General features: G+C 43.9%; 1 protein-coding gene across 3 annotated transcripts in view; it reads left to right on the forward strand.

Annotated features, from left to right (window-relative positions):
* WASF1 (WASP family member 1) overlaps window positions 1–21342 on the forward strand; it is a 1915084-nt gene that overhangs the window by 1146140 nt on the left and 747602 nt on the right. Inside the window, exon 1 of one of the 3 annotated variants that reach the window (XM_044066743.1) lies at window positions 19008–19025. The exons of the other annotated variants lie outside the window; for them this stretch is intronic. The gene's annotated coding sequence lies outside the window, so the exon portion shown is untranslated. Of the gene's footprint in view, window positions 1–19007; window positions 19026–21342 lie in introns of those variants that run through there. 3 annotated transcript variants of the gene reach the window in all.

Genomic DNA, 21342 nt, shown 5'->3' on the forward strand with positions numbered 1-21342 from the left:
AGCAAATGGAGACGTTTCTCTATCTGGGCAGAACGTCAAAACTTGGATCCCTTCACAGCTCCTTTACCTGCGGTGCTAGACTTCTTATCAGGATTATTTCACCAGGGAGCTAGCTGTTCCACTGTCAAGGTTCAACTAGCAGCTATCTCTCACTACCATGTCGGACATGATTTGTGTCCCTTGATCACTTCAAAGCTGTGCAAGACCTTCCTGAAGGGCACCTTCCTGCTCAGACCTCCGGTAAAGGAAGTGGTACCTCCGTGGGATTTGTTGTTAGTGCTTCAGGCTTTGACAGCTCCCCCCTTTGAGCCTGCAGCTTCAGTGGAACTCAAGTATTTGTCTTGGAAGATGGACTTTCTCGTCGCCATCACCTCTGACAGAAGAGTTTCTGAAATTCAGGCCCTTTGTGTCAAACCCCCGTATCTAACCTTCCACAAGGATAGAGTCTACCTCAGGACCAATCCCTCCTTTCTCCCTAAGGTTGCTTCTGAATCTAATATCAACCAGTCCATTAATCTGCCAGTCTTCTTTCCCAACTATCACAACAAAGGAGAATACAAACTACACTCGTTGGATGTGCATAGACAACTTCGATTCTATATTCACAGGACATCTGGTCATAGGCAATCCAACCAGTTGTTCGTCTCCTTTGCCAAAAAGAATTTGGGTAAATCAGTATCCAAAGTTACGTTGTCTTGATGGATCTCGCAATATATTCTTTTGGCTTATGAAAGTTCTGGTAGGCCCGCGCCTCAGGGAGTCCGTGCCCACTCTACCCGATCTATGTCTACCTCTGCTGCTTTTAGATCCAGGGTACCTTTAGATGATATTTATTTGGCCGCCACTTGGGCCTCATCTCACACCTTTATCAACCATTATAAGCAGGATATTATCTCCAGAGGGAGAGCATCCTTTGGCTCTGCAGTGCTCTGGAACATCCTTCCATGATGGCCGCCCAAGATTCAGGTAGCTGGGGACTCTGTCCCACAGGTTGCTGCACAAATGAAGTTAACTTCTTCAGATTAAGAAGTTATGTACTCACCATAATGTTCCATCTGAGTAGATAAACTTCATTTCTCAGCAACCATCCCCCCCTCCTTCCCCCTGACCTTCGATTATTCACTTTTGCTGTCTTCAGAGATGACATTTGAAATTGGTAAGTTTGTAGCAGTTGCTGCTTGGGTGCAAACTTGATCTGAGGTCAGTCAGGGGTTTATGGGTAGAGGGAGGAGCTAGGAGCTCGGATCTAAGCTGTTGAAAACTGCCGGCACGGATCCGAAGTCGGATCCGATACCCACAGGTTGCTGACAAATGAAGTTTATCTACTCAGATGGAACGTTATGGTGAGTACATAACTTCTTATTTTATCAGTTGTCCTAGAGCTCACAGGATATTTCTTTAAAATGCTTAAGATTTTTTTTTAAGTTTTTATTGGATTTTCAGTTTGTAAAATAATCACAGCAATATTTACAGTCAGAGATTTGTGAACATAATAAATGAAAAAAATTCAACTAAACCTCACACACAACAGAAAAAACTTTACAGGAGTGTCTTGTTTTTTGATGGAATTTTGTGTGGTACTTGCTGTGTGTTTTCCCATGCGTTATGCCTACTTTTACAAATGTGACCGGTATTGAAAGTGACAACTTTCTCCCAGTGAATGTTTTGCATCGTGTGTGGTCTTTGATAGGAGTATTTGACTTGTTCCAAGTAACCAGTTCTCCAAATTATAATCATTCATGTCATAAATGAAGTGTTTCTTACAACTGAGGAACTTGAACTCATATTTGTTAAAATTTATCATTACAGCTTTCCGGACAAGACTTTTTAAAATTAAGACAACATATTCCTGATTTGTTCAAATAACAGCATTTGTACAAACTGGCCTTTTTTGTGGTCTTTATGCCATTTATTTCCATTCATTTTTAAGATCAAGAAGCTTCATAGAGAAATGCTAGGTGATAAAGTTGGTATGACTAAGGAACATTTTTTTGAGCTACCATACAGAATCGGAATTGTCTAGACATAGTAAGGCCTTGTTGAGTCTATGGTGGCTGCCAAAAAAGCAATTACTAGAAAATGGAAATCAAACTCTAACCAGCTGTACTGGAAGTAGTGAATATAGTAACAGAGATAAAACAACTGGAATTGGGTAATTTAGAAAAGGGTAGAAGCAAATTACATGGGGAAAATGGAAATTGTGGGAACAATGCATGCAGAGGAGGAATGAGGTTTAAAAGAAGACAGGATTTGAATGAGCTATTTAATGTTTGACTGACAGTGACTTGATAGATTATAAGTGATGCATAATGTTTACAGGTAAAATGATGTGAGTATGGTTTGTTTTCATTTATATAAATGTATGGTTGCTATGTCATAAGTGATAATTTAATAAAGATGTTTCTTGTTTAAAACAGAAAAGAAGCTTTGTAGAGGAAGGGATAATTAGTATAGCACTTAAAATACCCTGCGATGACTATAGGAATCAGTAAAAGGAGGTTAGAAAGGATTGGGAATAGAGACTGGATAAGCAATTCACAAAGAAACAATGGAAGGATATGTGTATGGCTCCCAAATATGCAACAAAGTCTAGAAGATTTAGCATTTCTGCTTGGAAGTGTTTGCATAGGTATTTTATACCCAGGCAGACTTCAACAAATTTTTCTTCGGGTAGTTTACAAATGATGGAGGTGCGATGGGGAAGAAAATGGTAATTGGAAAAGTATTTTTTGGGAATGTAATGAGTTGGTAGACTTTAAAAATTCCCTGCAGAGTATTCGGTCAGAAAAATTAGTGTAACAAAGACATTTTTTAAGCTGTGATAGACAGTCAGAATTGCTTAGACGTAGTAAGGTCTTTTTGAGTTTAATTCTGCCAAAAAAACACTACAAGAATTTGGAAATCAAAGTCTAAACCAGAGGGAAAAGAACTGGAAGTGGGAGTTTTATAGACAAAAGCCTCATGGGTTTGCTATTTCTAGACTCTTTTGAATCAAATTAAGCTCAGTATATATTTCCAATGCCCTTTAAGTTCCTTTCAGTTTAATTGCTGATTAAAAGATAAAGTATCACTGTACGCATATAGGATCATAGCTTCATACTAGCCTGTTAATCCAGTGGACCATTTTTAGCCTAGCCACATGATCTGACATTGACTTTACCAGGACATGAATTAGTATCAGTTCTCCAACAGGATGAGTTACTGTGGACCTAATTATGTCACTTTTCCGTAAGGGCTTAAGGGGCTAGAGCTGAGATGTACTTATGATTACACATCCAGTTCTCCAGGTTTTCACTTAATATTGGGTGGGAACTACTATGTTTTATATCCAGGGGGAGTCTGTTCCATGAGAGAGATATTCTCCATGACAGATGTCTATGGTGGAAGTTCAAATCCATACCTCTCAACCTCTTAGTGCAAGAATTCTGGACAAAACCAAAAATAATGGGGGGGGGGGGATGAAGGCCCAAAACAGGGACAGTCTTTGTTGCTGTAATAGCAGGTTTTACATTAGCATGCATTTTCTGAAGGATGTCAGACATGAAACTGAAATGTATGTCATTCCTCTATAAGGACCAGATCAAAAATATGAGGGAAAAACCTGACATTTTGGGAAAATCTAGACTGTTAAGGGGTATGTTCATATCACTGGAGTGACTGTTTAGTGTGTTATTATTTTTGTGGATGTGAAGGAGGTTCCATAGGACCGGATCTTTCGAGGCTTTCTAGGCTAGCCGGAGGTCTTCTCTCAGAAGTTGCTAAGACACAGAAGAGAGTGAGAAGGCTTTAAGGAGGTCAAGATAGCTCAAGATGGACATGCCATTGATTGTCTTAGTTAGGAAACCCTGTGGCCTCTCAAGTTGGTCATGTGCTTAGATTAGTACACACCAAAAGGGGCATTATACTCTATAACTGGGCTGATAAGGGCTGAACAGAGGGGAATAATGAGTCCCTTTGATCTAGAAAATATACCCCGGGTCATGTGTCTTTATAAAAGGATTCCCTAACATCAGTGATAATGTGGTAGTCAGAGGACGTGGAAGTTCCTTGGATATGGTTAAAACCATCTGGAATCTGTGATAGTTTGCTGATTAGTGCCTGTGCTTACTTCTATGGTTTTGGGATGTTCCATCTGATTTGCTTTAAGAAGCCCCCCTAAATCTTGCTTGCTTGATCTTGCTTTCACTTATGACCCAGCTAAACAGCTTTGATTGCTGACAATAAATAGTGTTAATGTTTGTATTATTGTTTATATTCATTAATGCTTTAATATATTTTATGTTTACTGATGTTACACGTTATGTTATTCAGTGTTCAGTGTATAAGCTCTTAAATAAAATTATTCTGAAGTTCTTACCAGGGAGATGGTGCAGTGCTGTCCTCCAACATCAGAAGGTGCTTCACCTGACAGAGGTCAGGAAACACACACTAACTGCAAGAATATTAGGATGTACTCAGTGCTGAAAAGCAAAACATGACAGTGTATTTAGAAGCCTGACATGCACCAAAGATGATACTGCACAAGGAGGTGTTGTGGTAACCTGAATTCGCTAACGAGGATAGCAGCTGATGGTCACAGCACCAGCAGAAAGACTGAAAAAGTGATTACATATCTGGGCAACATGCAGTATGTAATTCTAAAGGATGAAGTGGAGTGCAATGGAAGTGATAATAAAATCTACAAAGCAAGGCTGATGTTTCCTGAGAAAGGTATACATATTCTGTAGACATGGTTTATGACTAGTAATTATCTGCTGAAAGAAATGCATAAAACAGTCGGGAATCATTAAAACATGAATTTTATTTATTTTATTTTACATTTGTTTATCGGGAGAGTCCGACTGGGCATTAAAAAAGAAGTTATGTTCTTACCATAACGTTCCATGTTTGTTGTCCTTTATCTCGCCTTCCTTCTTTTTGGTTGGGTTCAGAGCCAATCTCGGCTCCAACTCGGCCACTTCTAAAGCTTGAAGAGTCCTCACTGGCTCGAGGCTAGCCCCTTATCCCAGCATGCTTAGCGGTAGCTACTCAGATCTTGTTTGTGACAACTAACCTCTAGATAGGTGAACTATAAATTACCAAATAAAGGAGGTAACCAAACAAAACTGCTTCCTTGTACTGAAAAAAACAGAACAACAGTGGTGACGAGGACTATACCAACAGCTGAAAACAAAGGAAACTCAGCCAAAAAGGGAATTCATCTCCATCATCCAAGGTGGGGGAAGGAGGGAGGGACGCAAGAAGGAAGGTGAGATAAAGGACAACAAACATGGAGCGTTATGGTAATAACATAACTTCTTTATGTTATGTTGTCCATCTTGCCTTCCTTCTTTCTGGTTGGGACAGCATCCCCAGCACCTAAATCCTGGGTGGCTCACTGGAAAAGAGACTTCAGAATCGTGGAATCAAAATATGCCGTGTTCCGAGAGGCCATGTCCACTTTGTAATGATTAATGAAGGTATGGGGGGTAGCCCATGTTGCTGCCACACAAATAGTATCTAAAGGAAACCTGGCTTGAAAAGCTATGGAGGTAGCCAAGGACCTAGTAGAGTGTCCCCTTACCTTTCCCAGGACAGACACATCCTGAGACTAAGTAATAGTATTGGACAGCCATTTTGACAAAGTCACTTTGGAAACTGGTGAGCCTTGCTTACTCTGTGAGAAGGATACAAACAGCTGATTTGATTTTCTGATGTCCTTGGTTCTTTGAAGATAAAATCGTAACTGCATGTGGACATCCAATTGATGTAGCTTATACTCTGCCTTGTTGCCATAATTTGGAAAGAACACAGGGAGTTCAATTGACTGATTAAAATTATAATCTGAACAGACTTTTGGTAAAAAGGAGGGATTTGTTCTAAGAGATGCTCTATCCTTGTGAAAAATCATATAAGGCAGGCGGATTGAAAGTGTCTGTAACTCGGAAACTCGCTTAGCTGATGTAATTGCAGTCAGGAAGAGGATCTTCCATGATAAGAATTTTAGAGTACAAGAAGCAGCTGGTTCAAAGGGAGGGAGTATTAGAGCCGCTAGTACTAAATTTAAATCCCAAGGATGGAGAGGTTTTCGGATAGGAAGCCTTAATAGGGTAGCACCTTTCAAAAAGGCCCTATATAGCTTGTGGGACATGACATTAAAACCTAGAATACCCACATGAAAATTGGAAATAGCAGCCAGTTGAACTCGAATCATGGCAGCTGCTGCTCCTTTGTCAAAGGTTTCGCCAGGAAGTCCAAAATTTTTGAAATTGGTGCTGTAAATGGATCAATGTCATTTTGCTTGATCCAGATAGAGAACATCTTCCATTTACTAGCATAAAGTTTCCTAGTAGTTGGTTTATGAGAAGAGACTAAAATATGTTGAACCATAGGTGAGCTATCCGGAAGTCTGGCTAGGACTGGAAGTGGACAAACCAAGTTGTCAGCTTCAGAGTTTGAATGGAGGGATGAAGAGCGCCCGACTGATGTGTCAGGAGGTCTGGAACCGGGTCCAGAATCCAAGGCTCCTCTTGCAGGTAATGCCAATGGAATGAGAACCAGATCTGATGAGGCCAGTAAGGGGCAATGAGGATTAGCTTGCGACTCAACAACTTTGCTTTCTGAAGAACTTTTGGAATTAGAGGAAAGGGAGGAAAGGCGTAAAGAATCCCAGGGGGCCAAATCGTGGATAAGTGCATCTCTGGGTGACTGTCCCGGTGGGAGAACTAGGGAAAAGTAGCTGGTGCATTTGTTGTTTAGGTGTGAAGCAAAACGATCACAGCATGGCTGGCCCCATCTGCGGAAGATCATATCCACCACATCTTGTTTCAGAGACCACTCATAGGGCATGAGAATTGCCCTGCTGAGCTTGTCCTTTATCATGTTGGACTTCCCCCGGATGTGCGCTGCAACCAGAAAATGCTGAGAGGAAATCGACCATTGCCATACTTGAAGGGCCTCCTGGCACAAGGGGTGAGATTTGGTTCTGCCCTGTTTGTTGATGTACCACACCACTGACATGTTGTCCGTCTGAATTGCTATATGGCCCAAAGGAAGAGTCTCATGAAGTGCTAACACCGCTCTCATCTCCAGGACATTGATGTACAAATGGTACTCGTGAGGCTGCCAAGTTCCGTGGACTGTTTATCCCAGATAATGCCTCCCACCCCACCCTATCTGGGAAGCGTCCATAGTCACTGTGGCTACCGGATGAGAGGCTACAAAGGGTCTGCCTAGAGTGACTAGGGAAGAGTGGAACCACCACTGAAGATCTTTTTTGCATGCATCCGTGATTAAGATCATGTGTGACATTGGTAGATCCTGATACGACCACTGAGTGAAAAGGAGCCACTGCAAAATCCTCATGTGGTAATGAGCAACCGGGACTGGAGTAGTGGCAGCTGTCATCAAGCCTAAGATCTTTAGGACTAACCGTGCCTGAACCTTTGACTTTGACAAGAGGAGAGAGACCTGACATCGAATGGTAAGCACCCTTTCCTGTGGGAGCTTGGCTATCATGCCTCTTGTATTTAGTTGAGCGCCTATGAAAGTAATACACTGAGAGGGCAACAAGGCAGATTTTTCATAGTTTATTGCGATTCCTAGACGTGCACAAGTGTGAATCATGTGGTTCCTGGCCCTTAAGAGATGTTGCTCGTGGTGGCAGTGAGGAGCCAATCATCTAGATAAGGAAACACCTGGAATCCCAAACGTCGCAGGTGAGCCGTCACTACTGCCATGCATTTGGTGAACACCCTGGGGGGGGCTGTAGTGAGTGAACTGGTAATGACTGGCTCTCAGCCAGAAGCATAAATGTCTCCTGGACTGCCTGTCCATTTTTATATGGTAGTATGCATCCTGGAGAGCGATAGAGCACATCCAATCATCCTGACCCAAAAAGGGTAGAATGGACTGCAGTGTCACCATGCAGAACTTAGTCTTCTTTACTGCCCTGTTTAACTTGCTGAGATCCAGAATAGGTCTCCAGTCCCCTGTCTTTTTTTTGGAACTAAAAAGAACCTTGATTAAGTTCTGGATTCGATGTGGTCTGCGGGCACTTCCTGAATGGTTCTTTTTTTGCAGCAAACTTTTTACTTCCAAGGCTGCTTGATCCCGAAGATTGGGTGGAACATCTGGGATTTATCGTTTTTGACTTCTTGGGGGTGTTTGGGAGAAGGAAATTTTGTAACCCCTGGGTATTATGCACTGTACCCACGCATCTTCTGTTATATCTTACCAGGCTTTTGTGTACAGTGATATTCTGCCACCTGACTGCCTCCAGAGGTGGGCAGCCAGGCAATCCTTCAGGGATTCTGAAAGGGCCTGGCAGAGAATGTATCCCTTTTGCTCAGTTGTGGACCCCCCCTGCCGCAAGGCCGGCATCTCTCGTTATTATTTCCCCCTCTACCCTTGGGGGGAATTATCTCCACGAGTGTCCCCTGAAGCTCCCTGGGATTTATGGAACCACATTTTACCACTCTTTTGGCCTTTGGGATAACGCCAGGATGGAGTGGAAAAACGGACTCCTACGGCAGAGTGAGTTTTGCCATCTTGTTCACTCCTTGTAAGAGCCTCTCGAACAAGGCTGAGTCATCAAATGGGGCGCTCGTAAAGGAGGACTTGAAGGGCTCCGCAAATTGACAAAGGCGCATTCAGGAGTGTCTGCGAAGAACCACTCCTGTGCCTGCAGCCCTACTCACTCCATCTGCTGCGTAAGAAATCAAGCACGTGGAGGTTAGGGTCGCTAGCTGGTTAGCTGACTTGGAAACCGCTCACTCAGTTGAAGCATCCTAGAGGGTATCTCCCAGCTCTTTAGGAAGATCCCTCTGAAGTCTTGTGAAATGTGTCAAATAGTTCAGCGAGCAAAGAGTAAAAGCCGCTGAAAAGAACACGCTTCCCAAATCTATCCATTGCTCTAGACTCCTAATTTGGCAGATGGATAGAAGAGGAAGTCGCCGCGAGTTGCTTCTTGGTGGCTGCTGCCACCACCATAGCATCAACTGGCACGCCTTTAGAGAGGAATGTCTTGTCCTCTGGTGCAGTCATGAACTTGTTAGGACTTCTCGGAATGGGCTCCATGGTCTCTAGTGGGTCGAAAGGTGGAGACACTCAGTAGGTGGAGGGTCGGGAACCAAATGCTTCGAGGTACACGGACTCATCCTCAGAAGGGGCAAGGGACTTCCAGTTTCCCCTCTGCCTAAGGATCTCCAGGATGTCTGAGAATGAGACATCCTCAGAGGGAGACCGTAGGGACCCTTCGAGTCATCCAAGTCCGTGTCAGAAGTGACGGACTCTTTTCTTCCTGGGAACCTCCTCTGAGGCATGCTCAGGAGAGGTCTTGGAAGAAGAGATGTCGCCCTGTGGGGCGTCCTGGGGCATTGGTTCCCTACGCTTGGGACGGAGCGGAGGATCCGAGGCAGACACCGGTATCAATGGGGACAGAGCCAGTGGAGCAGAGGGTGGAGCAGTCTCGGTAGACAGCACACTCCTCATCACCTCAAAGGAACCACGGTCCGGAACGGAGGGAGGCTCAGGTTCCGAGGAGCCTGGAGACATCCTCCACATCAAAGGAGACGGCTCCGAGGCAGATGTGGGAGTGAACTCACCTGCGCCGAAACTCTGGGGGGGGAGACCGGGGTCAGACAAGGGTCGGATGCCACTTCACCCCCTCGGAGCTGACAAGAGAGTTTTGGCACCCAGACCCCTTGACAGGGTAGACTGTCGAGGAAGATGGAGCGGATGTCCGAACCGACAAGGCAAGGGTTGTCGGAACTGACGGTTCCACCACTGCTACTTCCATGCACTCCTACTCCGAAATGGACGCAGTTGAAGGAGGAATAGAGACAGGGAATGGTTCGAACAATGGCGCCACTTCCTTCTGGGCTGGGCTCAACAACAATTTAGCAAATACCGGTGTCTTCTTCACCACTCTCTCCACATCATCATCCGATAAACTCCTGGATGATCGAGAGGAGTGGGCCAAGGACTGGTGACTACCTGCCACTGACTGCAATAGTGGAAACTGAGGCACAGATCTCACCAAGTCCAGCGAAGGAGATTTAGATTTCTTTTGGGTCTGAGACAGCTCCGAAGACACTGATGGAAGCTGCCAGAGAAAGACTTCTCAGAGCCAAGAATCCACTCCGAAGGTTCTGAAGATTTGGGTCTAGACTTTGTTGTCACCAAAGGTGGAGCCGACAAAGATGCCGGTTTGTCATCTGATTTTTTTAAGGGCTGAGTGTCCGATGCTACTTCAACCTGGGGTTTTAATAACCCTCTCAAAATAAGCTTTTTGCACCTCTCCTGCAAAACCCGTGTGCTAAAGGCATGGCAAACAGGGCATGAGTCCTGCAGATGGACCGCCCCTAGACAGTGCACACAACTCATGTGCCCATCCGTAAGGGATATTTTCTGGCAACACGAGTCGCATTTCTTTAACCCTGAATGCTTAGGTTCATAGGTTCATAGGTTGATACTAGGCTGTCTGCTCTAGGGCATTTATAAGCCTAGCTAGAGTGTGTTTGGCTTTTGCCACCCTTTTAGATTAGTTGACTGTGCCTCTGTATAGTAGGTCACAGAAGGTAGCCCTTTTAAGGTTAGTTTACTGTACCTCTTTCAAGCAGGGACACAGAAGAGATCCCAGGGGTAAACTTACGATCTCCCATCCACTCGTCAAGATTTCTCTTGAAGAGGGTCAGTGAGGGTCTCTGCCTAACATGGATTGGGATTTTGTTCCAGAGTGAGGGGAGCCTCTGGGATATGAATCTGTCCCTCCAGCATGTCCTATTTATTTCTGTGCTGAGGTTCAAGTCCCTGGAGCATATAGCTGTAAGGGATTTGGATTTCCTGAGGTGAAGCATGTCCATTAATTCTGGGTTGGACATGGCTTTATACGTCAGACACAGATCGCCTGTCAGTAGGCAGTACGCAACTGAGTAGAGCTGGAGTTTCTTTAGCCGAACTACATAGGGCATCTGTTTGAGCCCCTTGATCCTCTTGGTGAGGTACTTTTGGGGTATTTCCAGTTGCTGCAGGTGTCTGGTAAGGTACATCCCAAATGGGGCATTGTATTCAATTATGGGCCTGATAAGTGATGAGTAGAGGGGCACAATGACCTCTCTTGATCTAGATGTGAATCCTTTCATGATAAGGTGGTCTATATAGAAGGTCTTTCTAACCACTTTGGCAACGTGATTGTCAAAGGAGAGATTGCTATCTACTTGGGTCCCCAAGTCCCTAATTACTTCTTCCGTACTTAATGAATTACCATCTATGTGGTAATTTGTGGGCACTTTGTTTTTCCCAAAGGGGATGGCTATGCACTTTTTGGCATTTAGCTTTAGGCCATGGCTGTGGCACCAGTTATCTGTCTCTGTGAGACCCTTTTGGAGGATGCTTGTGCCAGCCGGAGAGTAGATTACGGCACCCAGTTTGCAGTCATGTGCGAACTTGGTCAGCCATAGTCCACCCGTGTTAGCCTGTACCTCGGAGAAATATATACCAAACAGGAGAGGTCCTAGGACTGAGCCTTGTGGGATGCCACTTGTAACTGATTGAGAGTCTGACATGGCACCTGCTATTCTGACCATGTGGGTTCTATCCCTGAACCAGTTTGCAACCCATCTTGTGACATAGGGGTTGATATTTAAGCTGGTGAGCTTATTTATGATGCCTGAGTGGGGTATTGTGTCGAAGGCTTTTGTGAGGTCCATTTAGGCTGTGTGGACTACCTTCCCTTCATCTATGGCTTTGTTAACTGTTTCAAAGAAGTCAACCAGGTTCAAGAGGCAAGATCTGCCCTTAACAAAGCTGAACTGGGTATGTTCCAGTGTGTGGAGGTTCCTAATGTCTTTGTTTATAATTTCCATGATGATAAGCTCCATAGCTTTGCAGACCAGGCTAGTCAGGCTTATAGGGCGATAGTTTCCGGGGTCTGTTGTGGCACCACCCTTGTGGAGTGGGCCACTGTTGCTGTACGCCATTCTTTGGGTACATATCCAGTAGTAAGGCTGAGACTGAACAGTGACTTTATATGAGGGTTTAGTTCTTCTTGGAGCTCGTGTAAGATGCAGCTCGGGACACCGTCTGGTCCCATTGATGCTGTGTTTTTTGCTTTGGATAGGGCAGCTCTCACCTGTGCATCTGTGATCTCAGGAAGGCTACACTCTGTTGGGATAGACATTTGCTCTTTTGGGGGGGAAGGGGGAGAGAAGTTTGCGCTGAACCTTTATGCCAGGATGCTGGCAATGTCTGTGGGTTCAGTGTATTTTTTGTCATTTTGCACCAACTCAGAGCATATCTGGGAGTTGCCTCCCAGGATTCTGACATAACTAAAGAAGGCCTTGTGATTATCTTTAGTGTCTTGTGCAATTTTTCTTTCGAAGCTGGCCTTAGATGATTTTATGAGGGATCGTAGTTTCTTGCTAGTACTGATCAGAGACGCCTTCCCTTTTTGGGATTTTGCTCTATCATGTAGTAGCTTTCTCCTTCTGTTGTATAGCTTATTTATGGCCGGGGTCCACCAGACAGGTCTCCTGCCTTTGGAGGAATGAGTCTTGGTTTTATTTGGGATAGCATGCTCCATGCATTCCTGTAGGTGTCCATAGAATGCTTTTGTAAAAGATTCTGCATTTTGGGCCGTATTTTCCACTGGCCCGTGGGCTTTGAAGGATTCCACATCAGTTTTGGGAAGTGTGAAGTTTGCTTTTGAGAAGTTGTTCACCGTGGTTTCCTTGGCTAGGGGTGGGGACGGAATATGGATGTCCAGTGAGATTAGTTTATGGTCTGATCTTACCAATGAGGGGTATACCTCTGGTGTGGAACATAGAGACCTTATGTTGGTGATGACCAGATCAGGGCTTGAGTAGTTTTCCCAGTCAATGTTTGGGCAGTTGAATTCACCCAATATAATGGTGTTTGGAGAGACCTTCATATTCTCCAGTGTTCTCAGGAAAGCCGAGTGAGGTTCCTGTGTTTGGGAGGGTGGTCTGTAGCAGGCTGCAAACTGAAAGGCAGTTTTGCCCACTGTTAGTTGCACATGGATGGTCTCCGATGCTTCGTGCAGTGCCACTAACCTGGAGGTGTGGGTATCTTTGATAAATATGGATACTCCCACTTCTTTAGACATTATAAACACCACAAAATACAGGACTAACAACTTGGAGAGTGCTTGTTTTTTTTTTTTTTTTTTGTTCTTTTTTTTTAAAGAAGAAAAGAGAGGAAGAAGAGGGGGGATAGCCTCTAAGTTAAACGGCTACTGCTCCCAAAGGGAGAAGGCCTCTAACTAAAATGGCTTCTCCCTAGGTAGCAAGGAGTGATGACAGTACAAGAGAACAACCCTCAAGAAAAACGGGCCACCGACAACTACAACACACAGGTAAAGGCCTGAGAGAAAATGAAGGCCTAACAACAGTAAAAAACAAGCAACGAGGATAGCGGGGATATAGAAGGAGTAATCAGTAAACTCTGAAGAAATTTAGCCTTAAACAGTAATAATTTTTGTAGAAGCAAGTCACTACTTAGCCTGAGCCAGCAGAAGACAATCACGACACTGCAAGTGGCAAACAAGATCTGAGTAGCTACCGCTAAGCATGCTGGGATAAGAGGCTAGCCTCAAGCCAGTGAGGACTCTTCGAGCTTCAGAAGTGGCCGGGTCAGAGCCGAGATTGGCTCCGAACCCAACCAGAAAAAAGGAAGGAGAGATGGACAATTTATTTCTCCATCCTACTGTATTCATTAGTACCAGAATACAGAAGTGACCACCCCCTTTCAGTCTATCTTGCTGTCTTAAAAATAGTGAGTCTCCACTAAAACTTAACTTTTTACACAGGTAAAACTTAAGTTACCTACTTTCACATCTAACTTATCTAGTGCACAATGCAGTGTTAAGGATAAACCATTTTTTTATCTTAACTTTAAGCATCCCTGTGACTAGCACTTGCTCTAATACCTGCTGGAAAGCACTAGGAAGCCTTAAACTGATACAAGCACTCACCTGTCCTTGTTAATAAGGAGAAATTAATCATTGGCACTAAACAGTCTATAATTGCAAAGTACCTTACTAAGGCAAGGGAAAACAGCTCCTGCACTTTACAAAAAAAGCACCAAACCAGGCATGTGGAAGGGTCTGCTTCCAGTGATTTCTCCTGTCCACCTGGTGAATCTGGGCATACTGGGGCAATGCAGCAATTGCCTCATGTACACAGACAACCCTCTCCTCCTACCACCCAACACTACAACCTGTGAGAGATGCACTTACATAGCCAAACTGGAAGCAAAGCTCTCTCCACACAAGATTGTGCTAGTCAGTCGAGGAGAAGGTTAACACCCGCACTACACCTCGAGCAACACATTGCCCTTCTAAACCCACATCACCAACACCCACACATAGCAACATTAAATCCACATATGCAGAGGCCCTTAACTATAACCTGCCCAAGCAACAAGGACCTCCGAAGCTGAAACGCAAGCAAACATCAGTCATAACCAAAGTGTGACATAGCTCACAACACCAGTGTGCCACCCAGCAACAGCCCCTAAGGCAAGACAACGTATGTAACACTTTAGTCATAGGTGCCTCTGTAGTCAGATACACTGCTGTCCCACTCACCAGGCTGAACAAGGAGAAAATTACAGTCAGCTGCCTGTCAGGTGCCGGGATCCACCACATAACACATGCACTCAAGTCACTCCACAACAAGTAGAAATATGACTCTGTCATTGTCCATGTTGGAGTGAATGACTTGAGATGTACCTCCCTGGACTACATGAAGAGACATGGAAGAGCTCTTGGATCATGTGGCCCAGGCAGGTATGACCCTAGCCCTGAGTAGCATCCTGCCTTTGCCCAGAATGATACTACAATATAAGGACAAAATGATTGACTTCAACAACTGGCTAAGCGTCTGATGTCATTCAAAGGGGATACAGTGTCTGTCTGCCTGGGATGACATGATCGACAGACCACGATGCTTTGCCACAGGTGGTCTGCACCTGTCTCCCCTGGGATTCAGGTTACTGGCTAAAGCTCTTGCCCATATAATGCCTATTTTAGGCAAAGTTCAAAAGACAAAACCACCGCCGTAACAGGTACAAGCATGCAAATTCTGAAGGTAATGCTATTCAATGCTAGAAGTGTAAACCTCAAAATGCACTCTCTCTCGAGGCACTCCTAAAAATGGAGAACATTGATATCTGTGCAGTAACTGAGACCTGGTTCAAGGCTCCAGAGAGCACCCCTGCAATACCAGGCTACAACTCTTACCACACGTTTCGGCCACCAAACCAGGACCGAAACACTAAAGGTGGAAGGAGTGTCCATATTCATCAAGGATATTCACATTACCAGGCTAGTTGCCCAACACAATGCATCTGAAATTCTCTAGGTGCAGCTAACACTAGGTAAGACTGCAATCTAAGTTGTAGGTTGCTACAGATCCCCCACCATGCCCCAGGATTCTCACTACACCTTTCTAAACATACTGGAACATATTAAGATACAACCAAACACCCTAGTACTGAGTGATTTCAACTACCCTGCCATTAACTGAGAAAACTACTCGTGTACAAACACCTTTGCCCAACGGTTCTTGGAATTCATAAATTCCAATGCCCTGGATCAACTAATCCATAATCCCACCAGGGGCTGCAATATCCTAGACCTGGTCATTACCAACATGGGAAATCGATGCTCCACACCTATGGTCACCCCCTCGTTGGTCAGGTCTGACCATAAGCTAATCACCCTTAACATCCACATCCCACCCTCCAGTAAGGAAACCTCCGTAAAAAACTTCTCCAAAGCCAACTTCATGCTACTCAAGTCAGAAGTGACAAAGTTCATGACACCCATGCAGATGAGAACTGAAAGTTCGACTGCTGAATCCTACGCTAAGGCACTGTACAAGCACATCCACTCATGCATGAATCGTGCCATCCCAAATAGAACCAAGATGCTCTCCTCCAAAAAAAGGAAGCCAATCTGGTGGTCCTCTGCCATAAATAAACTTTACAACAAAAGGAAGAAACTGTTGCAGAAAAGAGGAAAACCCCAGGATGCAAAAAACTCCCTTACCAGCCTCAGTAAGAAGCGGAGATCCCTCATAAAATCCTCCAAAGCTAGTTACGAAAATAAAATCGCCAAAGATTCCAAAGACAACCACAAGACATTCTATAACTATGTCAAGAATCTCAATGGCAATGCTCAGATCTGCTCTGAGCTACAACAGAATGGCATTAAATATACTGATCCCAAGGATATTGCCAATATCCTGGCAGATTAGTTCAGTGCCAACTTCAACCCCCTCTCACCCCCTAAAACGGCCCATCTTAATACCGGAAGATTGCCAAATTCCAGTAATAACAGCCACCCAGGTAAAAAATGCACTCTCTAAAGCTAAGAATACAGCATCCATGGGACCAGATGACATCCCGGGCTGTGTACTACATGAACTACAAAATGAACTGGCACCTCACCTAAGTGTCCTGTTTAATCATAGCCTCACCTCAGGCTTCATGCCCACTGAGTGGCGCACAGCTACAGTTATCCCACTCCACAAGGGGGGATCCACCTTGGATCCTAGGAACTACCGCCCCATCAGTCTGACGAGCCTGATCTGCAAGGCCATGGAACATATTATCATGAACTTATAAACAAAGACATTGGCAGCCTTCAAACACTGGACCCCACCCAGTTTGGGTTCGTGAAGGGCCGATCTTATCTCCTGAACCTGATTGACTTCTTCGAGTCAGTCTTCAGAGCCGTGGGCGAGGGTAAGGCTGTCCACACAGCCTATCTGGACCTCGCCAAAGCCTTTGACACCACCCCCCTCTCTGGAATCATAGATAGACTTACTAAGCTGGGCATTAATCCGTACGTCACTCAATGGGTTGCCAGCTGGCTTCCTGATGGAACCCACACTGTAAAAGTAGCTGACTCCAAATCCAGCTCCAGACAAGTGACAAGTGGAGTAATTCAGGGTTCAGTCCTGGGACCGCTCTTGTTTGGCATCTACTTCTCTGAAGTACAGGCCAAAACTAAGGGACTCTGGCTAACAAATTTCGCAGATGACTGCAAACTGGGAGCCAGTATTGAATCCCCAAATGATGTGGATACTCTACAAAAGGGCCAAGAAATGTATAGTTATCCCCTTTGGGAAAAAAACATGTACCCGTGAATTACCACATAGGTGGCAGTACACTAAACACCAAAAGTGTGCTAAGAGACTTAGGGACACAGGTGGACAGTGGTCTCGCCTTCGATAACCACATCACCAAACCAGTCAGGAAATCCTTCTATGTGGCACACCTCATCACTAAGGGCTTTTCATCCAGAAAAAAGAAGGTCATTGTGTCCCACTGTACTCATCCCTCATTAGACCCATTATATAATACAGCGCCCCATTTAGTATGCACCTCTCAAGACATCTGGAACAACTGGAAAGGCTGCAGAAATACCTCACTAAAAGAATCACAGGCCTAAAGCAGATGCCCCACGCTAACCACCTTAAAAAACTCCAGCTATACTCTGTCGCATATCGTCTACGCAGAGGCGATCACTGATTAACATACAAGGCCATGTCAAACCCAGAGCTGTTGGACATGCTACACTTAAAGAAATCCCAATCCCTCAGAGCCACACACTCCAGGGATCTAAACCTTGTCATCACAATGAACAAAACATGCTGGAGGTATAGGTTCCTGACCCAGAGACTTCCCGGACTTTGGAATAGACTGCCCATACATGTCAAGCAGAGTGCCTCTCTGGCCCTCTTCAAAAGGAACCTTGACGATTGGATGGGAGAAAGGAAATTCACCCCGGGGATCTCATCAATCTCCCTGCTAGACAGGGGTCCATGGAAGTAAATGGTGTGGGAAGAAATAGACAGGGAATTGTTATGGCTAGGCTTGTATAAGCCTTAGGGCCGATAGCCTAGTACCAACCTATGAACATAACATCCCTTTTTCAGCAGAGGCCCGGGAAGAAAAGCTCCATTGTTAGTAAGCAATTTTGTTAGTAGAAAGAAAATTGTGTAATACAATAAAGAAAAAAATTGTTCCTTAGAACAACCATTTGTGTAGTTGATCACACTTTGGTAGCATCAGTCTGTTGTTTGTATATTAACAGTATTCTGATTTTAACACTTTGTTACTGGAAATTGCATTTTAAAAACCAAACAACTTTTATTAATATTAAGAAAATGTGAAAAATATATAAAGCTTTTATTTAGCCTCAGTTGTACCTTATTATAAAATTGTAACAGTTCTAATGTTATGAATGGTAGTTAATATTTCTATTGTCTGTTTAAGGAGCTTAAACCCAAAGTGATTTAAATGTGTACAAGACCTTTTTTACTGACTCGTGTTAAATGCAAACGGCAGATTTCACAGCTGTATCCAATTGTTAAACATCTGATTTTTATGCAAAAGATATATGTTTTAGAACAGGTCTGGAGCAGTATTTATTTTTCCTCTAGTGTCTAATTTCCCTTTAGGTTTCAGTGCTGTACTGAGGGGTAATGAGACATATAAAGTGTCCTTACAGAGTTGTGTATTTTTCCAGAACAGAAAGGTACTTTGTTTTCCTTACCTTCCGGTGTTATGTCATAATTTAATGTTAAACCATTATGGTGTTACATTGAGAAAAATTAATTATATCTTGGTCATTGTGCCTTTAGGGATTGATTTCAGTTTTCTAAGCAAAACTGAAAGGAGCTAGTCATAGGGTCTGGTGCCTCTGTATTTTCTTTGTAAGACAGATCAGCTGTTGTTCAGGCACACAGCCGTGTATTGAATTCTAATTTGTCTGTGCATGGGCCAAGGCATTTTGGAGGAATCCAATAACTGTAGGTGTTCAGTATGATTAATAGTAATATAGCGCTGTGATTGACTGGGTTGACTGCACTTTCTGTGTGTGCAGAATTCTAAAAGTTGATGCATCACTGATGGGGATTCATGATTTTTTTTTTTTTGAGCAGCTGTGAGAAGTATAGGTCAGAAAGATTCTGCATACTGAGACTGCAGTGAAGCTGAAGCTGCTAGGCTTGTTTGTAAGTTATTGCATTTTATTACAGAACAGTGATCATAATGTAGCAGAATGTTTGAGTGGTGATAATGCCTGCTGTTCTTTGGCAACAAGTGTGTGGGTTGTTCTTTTGTTAACAGTTATGTAATCAGCTTTAGAGTTGTGATCATCAGTAGTTTATGGAAATCTAGAACATTTCTTTTGATGGTTGTGCATTTTCTGCTTTTCTGTTGTGTATGTCTACAGTGTTCCGTATGTTCCACACTGATACTTTGTCGTATATTTGCACATAATCCAAAGGTGAGAATTGCTTTAGCTGGTGAATGCATGCTTCTGTCATTAATATTCAGTTTAAACAGTAATTCACAACAATATGGGTAATAGTGATTTCTTCTCCTTTCATCCAGAATGATCATGAGAATTCGGAGTGCAGATAATAGTGGTACAACCCATGCTACCCATCCTAGACGGTCCTTTTTGATTTTAGTGAGTCAACAGATCTTTTGCATAGCCAGTGAACTCTACAGACAGAACATACTTCAAACATTTTCTTAAGAATGGTTTGTGTGAGTGCTTTAGAAAGAGAGACTTATTTATAAAGTAAGTTAACTGGTAGCCCTGGCTCTGTGACTGTAACCCATACTAAAAACATTTGGTTAATGGTGTGGGTATTGGCGGAGTGGAATGGGGTTGATTGACTGGCTGACATTGGCTCATCTATATCAGATTAAAGGACGTGATCCAGCTTGACGCTTGGCTGACACCTACAGGAGTGTTGGCATGGGCCATAATGGCTTCATGCTACATAGGCAGAAGGGGTTGATTTGTGGTAGTACACATGTCCATCTGTGAGCATCAGTAATGGAAGTGGCAGCTACCTAAAGCAAAGGAGGTAGGGCTTCGACCCTCATCTGTAGTGAGAGGATAGTGGGTCCTACTCCTGGCTCGCGTGATTCTCACAACAGGGAAATGAATAAGTTAAGAGGTGCAATAGAGCTGAGAGCAGAGGGCACTGCTATTCAGTATGTTAATTCTCTATGAATAGCTGTAATTTATGATAAAACTATTGAGCATGGTGGTGTTCACGTGCTGTTAGTTTCGTTATACTTAAAATTAAGTGGCAGCCTTTTGTTATGCAGGTTGTTTGTCATTTGTACTGGTGTTTCTTTTGTATTTATAGGTTAGTATTTGACTGTTACACTGTCATGGATCTGTAGATCTACAAAACATTGTAAGCACCATAATCTTCATGGAACTTGCAATAGGAATGAATATAGATGCCACTGAGTGTCATTATCTGGGGGGTCTGTATGTGTAATATCGAGTTTAGAAAGAAACGGAGTAAGAGTGATATAGTCACTGGAAGGAAACTGATTGAGTGATAGATTCACTGGAAGGAGTGATATAGTCACTGGAAAAAAGCAGAGTGAGTGATATAGCCACTGGAGGGAAATGGATCAAGAGTGATATAGCCACTGGAAAGAAACAGAGTAAGAGTGATATAGTCACTAAAAAGAAACAGAGTAAGAGGGATATAGTCACTGGAAACAGTTGGAGTAAGCATGATATAATCACTGGATGGAAGCAGATTAAGAGAGTGATATAGTCGCTGCTTCTACCATCTTTGCTGTTGTGCGCTAAAATATTTGACACATGTCAGCAGACTACAGAGAGATCTGGTTAAGGAACTTTCTGCATCTGCCCTAGGGTCCATGGAGGAGGAGAAGAAGGTTTTCTCCTTCCAACTGGCCATCTTGACAGCCATCTTGAACACATCCATGCAGTTACTTTCTCATGCTACTGAGGGTAGCTCTAGGGCAGCCGGGTCGGGAATTGCCATTAGGAGACAAGGCTGGCTCTGACTTTGTGCTTTTTCAGAACCCTTCAAGGCCTTCTTCACTAAAGCCCCCTTTGACGGGTCCACCTTGTTTGGATCTACCATTCGTGATGCTCTTACCCAGAGCAAGAAAGACAGAAAGACCTTGTCTGCCATCAGGATTGACTTCTCTACCCTGCAACGGACCTACTCTAGGAACCAGCATGGGGATAATAAGTTGTAGTTTCAGAAGTCTGAAGGCTCTTCCCAGGAAGTTCAGGGTGAACCTTCCCCCAGGGGCAGGGGGGGGGATGACAGATGCCGTCCATGTGGCAGAGGGGGTCCAAGGAACCAAGGATTTTGATTTGTTATTGGACAGGCTCTTTCAACAATCTTGAGGGATTGCCCAACTGCTCTACTGTGGTGGCAGTCAGGGGTCATCTCTCTCTGCACCCAACAGCCTGGAGTCTATCACAAACGATCATTGGGTGCTTCAAATTATATCCAGAGGTTATTCCATCTCATT

Source organism: Protopterus annectens, chromosome 1.part0 (genome assembly GCF_019279795.1).
Source record: "Protopterus annectens isolate FY-2018-M chromosome 1.part0, PAN1.0, whole genome shotgun sequence".
NCBI classification, from domain to species: domain Eukaryota; kingdom Metazoa; phylum Chordata; order Ceratodontiformes; family Protopteridae; genus Protopterus; species Protopterus annectens.